This window comes from Eumetopias jubatus, unplaced genomic scaffold (assembly GCF_037043125.1).
Source record: "Eumetopias jubatus isolate StellerSeaLion01/CBP00866 unplaced genomic scaffold, mEumJub1_p1.0 scaffold_12, whole genome shotgun sequence".
Lineage (NCBI taxonomy): Eukaryota > Metazoa > Chordata > Mammalia > Carnivora > Otariidae > Eumetopias > Eumetopias jubatus.
The window spans coordinates 40,380,746-40,390,745 of NW_028274818.1; the positions used below are offsets into that span (position 1 = coordinate 40,380,746).

Consider the following 10,000-nt stretch of genomic DNA (forward strand, 5'->3'; position numbering starts at 1 on the left):
TATATCCTCACCAAACCTTGCAATGATCAATATTTTAAAATTTTTGCCATTTTTTAAAGATTTATTTATTTATTTGAGAGAGAGAGCAGGGGGAAGGGGCAGAGGGAGAGGGACGGAGAGAGTCAAAAGCAGACTACGTGCTGAGCATGGAGCTGGATGCAGGGTTCGATCTCACAAGCCTGAGCCAAAACCGAGAGTCTAGGTGGCGCAATCTGCTTAACAGATTGCGCCACACGGACACCCCAAAATTTTTGCCATTTTAATAGATGTGTAGTTATAACTCTTGAAAAAAATCAATAAGAAGAAAAGCCAATCAATTGAAATTTAGCCTGGAACAACACAAATAATAGAACGGAGATACAAGGATATTAAAAACGTAATGCTATCTATATTCTGTATGTTCAAGAAGCTAGAAGACAGACTCAACCAGTTAAGCAAAAATATGGAAGATATAAAAGGTCCAAACAAACTTCTAAGGATGAAAACAAAAATATCTGATATGAAAAATACACCAGGTCTCTTGCTGCAGCAACGCGAGTGGGAGCACCAGGCGCTGGGCTCAGAGCGGAACTCCACAGATCGCTTTAAGAAAATGGCAGACAAGCCAGACATGGGGGAAATCACCCGCTTCAATAAGGTCAAGCTGAAGAAAACGGAGATGCAGGAGAAGAACACCCTGCCGACCAAAGAGACCACTGAGCAGGAGAAGCGGAGTGAAATTTCCTAAGAACCTAGAGGATTCCCCACCCCCGTCATCTTGGAGACACCCCAGTTGGGATGTGGAGGAAGAAGAGCCACCTGCAAGATGGACAGAACGACAAGCTGCACTGTGAACCCCGGCACTCTGTGCCGACGCCACTGGCCTGCGGTCTCTGAGGGGACATCCCCCAATCGGACTGCCAAATTCTCCGGTTTGCCCTGGGATATTATAGCAAATTATTTGTATGTTTATTGAAAATAAAACACACCTCGTGGCAAAAAAAAAATACACCAAATTAGACCAACTGCAGAGTAAGCCTTGTAAGAGAAAAAAAGTAGTAAACCTACAGGTGTGGAAACAGCAATTATCCAAAGTTGAGAGATGTAATGTATGGTGATTAACATAACATAATTAAAAAAAAAAAAAAAACAAAGTTGGGAGAAAATAGGACTGAAAAAAATGAGCATCAAAGAGCACAACTTTAGGCAGCCAAATATACTTGTTTGGGGAGTCCCTCAATGGAAGAGGTGGGAAAAAAAAACATATTTGAAGAAATAATGGCTAAAAAATTTCCATATTTGATGCAAACTAGAAATCCACAGATCCAAGAAGCCAAGCAAACTCTAGGCACAAGAAGAAGAATTAGAAGAAGAAAAAGAGTACACCAACATAGTATAATAAAATTGCTTAAAGTTAGTGATTAAGAAAAAAATTTTAGGGACCCCTGGGTGGCTCAGTCAGTTAAGCATCTGACTCTTGATTTTGGCTCAGGTCATGATTTTAGCATCCTGAGATCAAACCCCACGTCAGGCTCCACACTGAGCATGGAGCCTGCTTAAGATTCTCTCCCTCTGCCCTATCCCCACCCCCCTGCTCACAAGTGCACTCGAAAGAAAGAAAGGAAAGAAGAAAGAAAGAAGAAAGAAAGAAAGAAAGAAAGGAAGGAAGGAAGGAAGGAAGGAAGGAAGGAGAAAGAAAGAAAGAAAGAAAGAAGAAAGAAAGAAAAAAAGAAAGAAAGAAAGAAAGAAAGAAAGAGAAAGAAAGAAAGAAAAGTAGAAAAAAATTTTAAAGCAGACAGAAAAGAGAAGCACCACGTGCACAAGAACAGAGATAAGGATGACAGAAGAGTTCTCATCAACAACAGTACAAATCAGAAGACATAAAAAGAGAGGCGCCTTGGTGGCTCAGTCAGTTAAGCGTCTGCCTTCAGCTCAAGTCATGATCCCAGAGTCCCAGGATCGAACCCCACATCAGGCTCTCTGCCCAGTGGGGAGTCTGCTTCTCCCTCTCCCTTTGCCCTTCCCCCCAATTGTGCACACTCTCTCTCAAATAAAATCTTTTTAAGAATTTTAAAAATTAAAAAAAGAAGACACAAAAAGAAAAAAAAACTGTTAATCTAGAATTCCTTACCCAGCAAAAATAGCTTTCAAAAAACAAAGGTGAAGTAAAGATTGTTTAAGACATACAAAAGCTGGAAAATTTTATTATCAGCATGTCTTCTTTAACCTTGGGTAGTTTCCTTATCTGCATACATGGATCACTACTAAATCAATTTTAATCTTAATTTAAATTTTAATCTGTGCCAGAGACATGAATTTTTCACTTAGATGAAGGACAAAAGCAGATGTTGAGGGGCGATAGATAGATAGATAGATAGATAGATAGATAGATAGATATCTTTATATCTAACTATATAATTTTTTTGCTTGTCAAGATCCTTTTTTCAACCATTTTCATTCTCTTTTCTGACTAGGATACTTGACTGAATGAACTACATCAATAGTCAGTGACACCTGACTTCCATTCCAGTGGGCTTGATCAATTGGGCACTTTGGAAAGAGATCAGAGGAAGACCGAAAAATAAGGTCAGAGCTCCCTTTCTAGAAGGCTCAATAAGCTGACTATGTTATTCACACAGGTCATTGCTACAGAGGTCATTACTCTTAAACTGGCCAACTTTATACGACTCTTCCCTTCCAGACCACAGTACCTACACTTGACAGATATAGTCCCTACAGGTATAGTGAGGGCTTAGGTGCCACCAAGCCCTATGCAACTACATTAACCTTTTGGGTTTCCCTAAACCCACCTTTGTAAATATCTCTTGTGAATAAACTCTTTTAATTATCCTACTTTGTGTATGGTATCTGTTTCCTGCTGGAATCTGTCTGATACAACTTTTTTTCCTCCTAACTTATCCTCCTTTTCTTTAGGAGCTAAATGTCAAAAGAAAAGGGAGAAATTAACCCCAAAGTGGACATAAGATTGAAAATGTTAAGCATGACTATAATTGGCCTAGACTTTTTAATAATTGAAAGTGAGTAGAAATCAATGGAATCAATCTAAGGGGTCATTACTATGGTAACATAAAAATCAGCAGAAATGGGTTAAAAATAGCTGTTGTGGAGAAAGAATTAAAGCCATTTCCTATCTGTTGCCTCTCAAAAACTACCCTTATACTGGGTATCTCAGTCACTGTGTAAAGTAATTTTCAAAGAGACACAATTTCAGGTAAGTCCAAAGGAATTCCAAATGTCCTTGCATCCCCCAAAGAAAATAAAAAATATCCAACTTATAAAACATAGTGACACTTTTCAAAAAATATTTTGCTCTCTCCTCAATTCCTGAACCCTCTGCCAAGCAAGTTTCTCATGTCAGTACTTTGCATCCTTTCAACATGGGCAAATGTCCCTAAATTCTCTCCAGTTTTTTAGACTACCCACAACTTTCCTGTCTTTTGTCCTTCTTTCCAACATTTCAATACATACAAAACTAAACAATCTTTACATCTGATCCGGCAAGCAAACAAGGATAAGCTCTGCTGTGGCCCATTCTGTTTTGTCCATTCTCTCTGTTCTGCATTACCAAAACAAAACAACAGCAAAAAGCAAAGAAACAAAACAAAAAACTGAGAAATTGTTTGGGAAACTAAAACTCACCTGGAGAGTAATGGATATTAAAATGAAATGCTCAGTGGTTAAAGGACAGTGTAAGAGGCATTGTTCCTGAACGTCTATCATTCCCTTCCCACATGAGGCTTAGAAAACCATCTAAGTGATTAGTGTGAACCCAATGAATCCTAGCAAGTTTTTTGTGGCATGTGAGAAGGATAGAAGTGATTTGGGTCATTTCAGTATCTCTGAAAACTGAAACTTTTGTTTTTGTTGTTGTTGTTGCTGTTTTTTTTTTTTTTTAAGATTTTATTTATTTATTTGACAGAGAGTGAGAGAGCACAAGCAGGGGAGCAGTGGAGGGAGAGTGACAAGCAGGCTCTCCGCTGAGCAGAGATCTTGATGCGGGACTCAATCCCACAACCCCGAGATCATGACCTGAGCCGAAGGCAGCCGCTTAACCAACTGAGCCACACAGGCACCCCATGAAAACTGAAACTTCTGAACATAAAAGTCTGGATTTGAAGAATCCTTCCACAGAAAAGTTGACTATAAGATGGTTGTACTATTTCCTGTATCATATTAGTCATCATCCAGACAGTTGCCAAAATGAATAAGTAATGCATTTCCTCACACATTTTACTTTTATGCAGATGTGGATGAAAAGTCTCATGAGCCCACATACATTCAGTTCTGTGTTTTATATGGCAGTGCCTTCTACTGTTTTGATAGTCTAGACTCTGTGTTTTGGGTTAATGAAGAACACCTGTCATTTGTGGGTTATCTTCTGTGCCCTGTGTAAAATGTGCTATGTGCAGTATCTCATGCCTACAACAGCTCTCTTGGGTGTGACTCCCATTAGGTGAGTTTTAAAACACTTTTATAGCTTTTTATTGTATTTTATTCCACTGGAAAGAAAAACAAAATAACTATTTGTGGCTCATGGAAATTATTCCTCAGAAATATTATTTCCCTTTTGTGGATTCCTTTTTATTGGGTGCCAGGCTGGTCTGTCAGCCATGGTTTTCTATCAGCACCCCCTGCCCTGCTGAGTTGCTAGAAGGAGTGCTTCAAGGTATCTGAAATTTCAAAAGGCAAAAGTTTTCTTTTTGGCCTCCAGTTATCTCCATAACCTCATACCTGGCTTCTTAAATTTACAAAAAAAAAAAAAAGATGGTTCTTTGTAGATATTATAGTAAGCTATAATTCAACATTTCTTCCTCTCAGTAAAGGCCATCTCTGTAATCTGTAGCAAGGTCTCCCAGGGAGTCTTTTTTTTTTAAATATTTTATTCATTTATTTGAGGGGGGGAAAGCATGAGCAGAAGGGCAGAGGGAGAGGGAGAAGCAGACTCCCTGCTGAGCAGGGAGCCCGCCACGGGGCTTGATCCCAGGACCCCAAGATCATGACCTAAGCCGAAGGCAGATGCTTAACCAACTGAGGCACCCAGGTTCCCCTCCTATGGAGTCTTTTTAATACTTTTATGGAAAATAAGACATACAAGAATGAGACAACAATGAGAAGAGCCTCGTGGTAAATAGCCTTTCACTAAACTTTAAAAGAACAAAGGCACTTTAGCAAAACAACCTTGAAACTATCCCAGCTCCTCTGCATCAAACACAGTCAGTAAAGAAGTGTTTACCGAACCCTCCTACAGAGGAGTGTACAAGAATGCTGAAGCACTTGAAATGTTCCTAGAGATAATTCTGGTTTCCAATTTACAGAATGGCTACTAATCTGATGGTTTACAATAGTAGATAAAATATTCTACGGGTCTTGTTTTCTTTTCCAGTCCTTAGAATGGAACTGTTAGCACTGCCTTAGCGTAATAGCTAGTTTTTGCTACATAGCAAATGACCCCCAAAAGTTAGAGGCAGAACCATCTATTTATCATCATGCACAGTTCTAGAGATCAGCAATTTAGGATGGGGGTCAGCTCTGCAATTCTGCCAATCTTAAGTCACTCATGTGTTTGTAATCAGCTGTCAGCTTCTGGTTGGAGCCTATCCCATTGATCAAAATAAGTCCTATGATTCGTTATGGGAAGGCACTACCAAAGGGCAAATTTATAAGAAGTAGTGAAAAAATTGGGGCCATTACTGCAATCAATTCACTAACTTATTTTTCTTAATTATTATTTCCGTCTCCTATAATGGCATCTCCTGGACAATGGATGTCCCTGCATGAACTGTTCTCAGTGTCACAACATAAAAAGTAAATGATTCAGCCAAAATGTCTTCTTCTCTATGACATAATGACCTGTCACCCTTGAACTTATGCCACAAAGTAAATTGGAACCAACAACTTCTCACAAGATCCCAGAAGTATAAGTGAATCTAATAAAACCAACACCAAGAACACCAAAAATAAAACATTTAGTCAAATATTTTGACATCTACATTTGCCACAAAACAAAAACAAAAACACACCAAGTCAATGGTACCTCTATCCTTCCCTTTTCTCCTTCCTCCTCAGCTAAGCTTCTTATCACTCAACTGAAGTTAGTTACCTGCTATTTTGATCAAATCGAACCCAGAGGAATTTGGCACCAAGTGAAATTGGGAAATCAACTGCCACCCACACTCTCTAACTTGGAAGCCAAGAAAAAAAATGGGCTTTTCAAATGTATTGTTTCAGAGTTTGGAGCTGTTTTCAATGGTAGTAATACAATACCTACCCCCACCACCCCATCCAATCCAAAATCCCAAAAGAGACAACAGAAAAAGCTATTCTACTGGTTACCTCACATAACCCCACATTGCTATTCATACACATAAAACAGGTCATTTTAGTAGGTTGCTTCAATGTCTTGAGTTCAACTAAATGGTTTATTTTGTATAACTGTATGTCTTCTGAGAGCTATTTGGGCCCTTACCACACTGCAAATGAATTACTCCTTCATAGGAAATGTTCACTAAGTAAGAAATTGGAGGATTGTAAGTCCAAGAGAGAGGCGATCTATTTATTTGAGAGAGAGAGAATGGGAGATAGAGAGCACATGAGAGGGGGGAGGGTCAGAGGGAGAAGCAGACTCCCCGCTGAGCAGGGAGCCTGATGTGGGACTCGATCCCGGGACTCCAGGATCACGACTCGAGCCGAAGGCAGTTGCTTAACCAACTGAGCCACCCAGGCGCCCCCTGATGAAAGTTTTTAAAGGAACTCCCTGGGTGCTGTGTTGAGCATTATAGGAGATTCAAGAGTGGGAACTAGGAGAATAGTGAGAAGACTATTATAAGAGTCAAGGCAAGAGATGATGGTGGCTTGACCTATGACATAGCAGTGCAGGTGAAGAATAGAAATACTTAGTAAATATGCCACGTGTACTTTAAAAATTGTGTATTCTGTAGTTACAGAACTCTATAAATACCAATTAGATCAAAGTGTTTAATACTATTGTTAAAATCTGTGTCCTTACTAAATTTTTGTGTAGTTGTTTCATCCATTACAGGTCAATGACATTAAACTCTTCAATTGTAACTGTAAAATTGTCTGCTTCTCCATTTAATTTTGTCAATTTGTGCTTCATGTATTTTGAAGTTCTCTTATTTGGCATATACATGTTTATGATTATATGTCTTCCTGATGAACTGACATTTTTATCATTATGAATTGTTCCTATTTATCTCTGGTAATACTCTATGTCTTAAAACCTCTTTTTTTTTCACATATTAATATGGCTACTCTAACCTTCTTACACTTAATATTTGTATAGCATATTGTTTTTCCAACCATTTCACTATATGGGGTTTTTCAGGGTTTTTTTTAATATTTTATTTATTTGAGAGAGAGCGAGAGCACACTAGAGAGAGCAAACACAAGTGGGGGGCAGAGTGAGAGGGAGAAGCAGGCTCCCCACTGAGCAGGGAACCCAACATGGAGCTCAATCCCAGGACCCTAGGATCATGACCTGAGTGAGCCAAAGCAGACACTTAATGAACTGAGTCACCCAGGCACCCTGGGGTTTTTCAGTTTTAATTATTCTGATTATAGCTGCCTTTTGAATGTTTACTCCATTAATATTTAATGTAATAAATTGATATGTTTGGAATTATGTCTGCCATTTTATTATTTGTTTGGAATTATGTCTGTTTGTCCCTCTGTTTTTTCCTTTCTCTGTTCCTCCATTTCCTACCTTCTTTTGGTATATTTGAATATATAATTCCATTTTAAATTTATCCATTGGCTTTTTAGTAGCACATGTTTTTCTCAATGAGAGGAACTGGATGTTATAATAGCCTTAGTAATATGAAACAAAACTAAATATTTTTTGGCCCACTATATAAGTAGAATCACATAGTGATTATCTTTTTGTGATGTAATTTTTATTCCGTGCTCAGTATTGGTGAGATTCATCCATGTTGATGCTTATATAAAGGGCCAAGAAAGTAAAAGCCAGTGTATTGTTTAGGAATATACATGCATCCCTAATCTCTAATTAAAACAAGGAAATGTCATAGGATTGAGATACACAGAGGAATTATAATGTTCTATTTCTGAAACTGGGTAGTGAGAATATAGGTATTTGTTCTACTATTATTCTTTAATCAATACATTTATATTATCTATGCACCTTTCTTTGTCAAATATATTTCTCAATAAAAACCACACCACACATCAAAAAAAAAAAAGCCTAAATATTTACTTCTTATACTCTACAACATGGAACAAGAATTGAAGTATAGCAGCCTTGGTTACTAAGCTTAAAAAAAGAGACTAAAAGGGTACTAAACACTTGAAGCTTGTCTATTTTTTCCTCATTGTAAGAACTTTTTATTTTTTGTTTTCGTTTTAATAGTTTGTGCACTTTTACTCACAATTTCATTCTCTATAAAGGCCAGGCATATACCGTCACTGCAGGTTAAGCCATTAGCATAAAAAAAAAAGACTATGCTATAAGGAAAAATACAGTGTAGGTAAGCACAGATGTCTCTGCTAATTAACAAGAACAGCAGGATACACAATGAAAAAGGTGAATGAAGTTTATGTTATTATTCCCAGGAAGAACATTTCATTCAGTTCAAGGAAAGAATTTCTTAAAAGCTGTTTAACTACTTTAGAAGTAAAACATACACATACTGGAAGCACTAGAGACTTTTTCAAATTAATTCGGTGCCAAAAAACAAACATGTCCATGCTGGAGGAGTAATAGAAGTTAAGATGAATTTGTTTAGGCTCAATTAATTTTCTGGTTATTTCCTTGCCATACCAATGAGCTCATTTCTCTGTCGATGATTTAGTTGCAAGTAGGACTATAAGTTAACTCTTTGGGACTCCTTACTATAGCTGTTCCAAAATATTTATTGTCATTAGAAAGAATGTGGTTTTTTTTTTTTTACATTTTTCTGTAGTCTTACTTTTCACATTTTCATGCAACAGAAGGAGTACACTAATGATATACACCACAGCATGAATAAACATTAAAATCATGATGCTCAGCGAAGGAATTCAATCATAAAAGATCCCATACCATATGATTCCATTTACATAAAATTCTAGAAAACACAAAACTATAATGATGGAAAGCAAATTAGTGGTCACTGAGGGGTGTTAAGAAGCTCACGAAGATTCTAAAAAAGAGTCATAAGGAAAGTTTTTGAGATGATAGATATGTTTTATATCATAATTATGGTGGTAGTTATACAATGGTACATGTTCGTTAAAAATCATCAACTTATAGGCTTGCAATTGGTAAATTTTGTATGTAAATTAAACTTCCAAGAAACTGACCAAAGATGTTAAAAGCAAACAAAAATTCCAACTTCAAATTGTTTCTGAAACAAATACTCTCTGAAGCTGGCAGTAAAAATTTACATTAAAATAAAGGCAAAATAATTTAAAAATCTGTTTGACCTATCAGTGGCCAAGCTGAAAATACTACATATTCTGTATAGTTATTTGAGATTACTGTAGTATGAGAATCTCAAAAGCAGGCTAAGCATTTTGTGTACCATATGAAAAAATGAGAACTCTGATCCTTGAGAAATTAAGATTTTGTCTGTATGTTAAACTGGCCTTTTTCAACATTTTGACTACAATGCTTATTACACTTTGTGTACATATTAATCAAATGGTACATGGAGTTAAAATGAATTTGAATGAATTGATGCTATCTATATCCTTATCTTTATTATAGATATATTGTAGCTTGACTATAGATACAGTATACATGCCATTTAATTTCAGCTCCTCAGTCTTGAGACAGAAGTAGGCAGAACACTCAAGTTGCTAAATTTGCAGCACTCCTTTAATAACCCCCCTCAACTCACTTTCATTCTCATTGCTTTCAATTGCTTAATTGCTCTTAAGGGTTGTCTCTGTATCAGACCCTAACCTAGACAAACTCATGATTTTCATTAAGCTTTCCAAGATGATTCCAACCTTCACAGATTTGTCCTGTTTTGTTTGTTTT

General features: G+C 37.2%; 1 pseudogene; it reads left to right on the top strand.

Annotated features, from left to right (window-relative positions):
• The first annotated feature begins 592 nt into the window (after window positions 1-592).
• LOC114222809 (thymosin beta-10 pseudogene) lies at window positions 593-805 on the top strand (annotated as a pseudogene).
• Window positions 806-10,000: the final 9,195 nt, after the last annotated feature.